Raw genomic sequence first — 841 nt, 5'->3', positions numbered from 1 at the left:
AAAAGACAAAGTACAAGCATAAGAATCTGCAAAGATTTGAAAAGTTGAGAACTATCTGAAAACATTACTCCTCTCTAGGATTTTATCACATCAGGCCTCAGTAGCCCTTAAAAAAATGAAAAAAAAATGACATTTGCTTTCTCCTACCTAGCTCATCATATAGTTCAGTATGTTGTGTGAACCAGTCCTTCTGAAGCCCAGCCAGACCACTTGGCTTGTCCAAGCAGTTGCTTAGTATAGCAACCATGTAAGTAATAATGAACTTAAGAGCTAGGAGTTATACTCTAGCGTTGCCTTCAAGGTTAGTAAGGATCTTATTTTTGGTACTTAACATTCTATATGCCAAACAATTGAAGTATTACCCAAACATAGCTACCCATGATACTATGTGAGGTCCTTGGTGCTCTCTGAGCTTGGTTGTTTTCTTGCAGATGTTTCATTACCCAAACTGCAGTAGGTAACATCATCAGTGCTAATACCTAGTTTGGGTATGAAACATCTATAAGAAAACAACCAAGCTCAGACAGCACCAAGGACCCCTCATTTCAACCCTGAGCTACAAATTTGTTGTTGTTAGTTGCGAAGTCATGTCTGACCCATCGCCCATGGACAACGTTCCTCCAGGCCTTCCTGTCCTTTATTGGTACTTTAATTGTCATTTGAAATATACATGTGAATTTAAGAGCTTTATAGACCAGGAAAGGATAACCTTGGGGGACCACCTGCTGTACTTTTGTTCTGGCAGCTATAGATGGCACATGGACTGGGCAGTGATGTAGTGGATACACTGGAGGAAATGGGACTTTGAACCTATTTATCCCAATTGGACATGCAGTTTGTG

Source organism: Protobothrops mucrosquamatus, unplaced genomic scaffold (assembly GCF_001527695.2).
Source record: "Protobothrops mucrosquamatus isolate PMUCROS unplaced genomic scaffold, P.Mucros_1.0 scaffold2593, whole genome shotgun sequence".
NCBI classification, from domain to species: Eukaryota; Metazoa; Chordata; class Lepidosauria; order Squamata; family Viperidae; genus Protobothrops; species Protobothrops mucrosquamatus.
The sequence above is the reverse complement of the archived record's forward strand: the minus strand, read 5'-3'. Positions refer to the sequence as shown.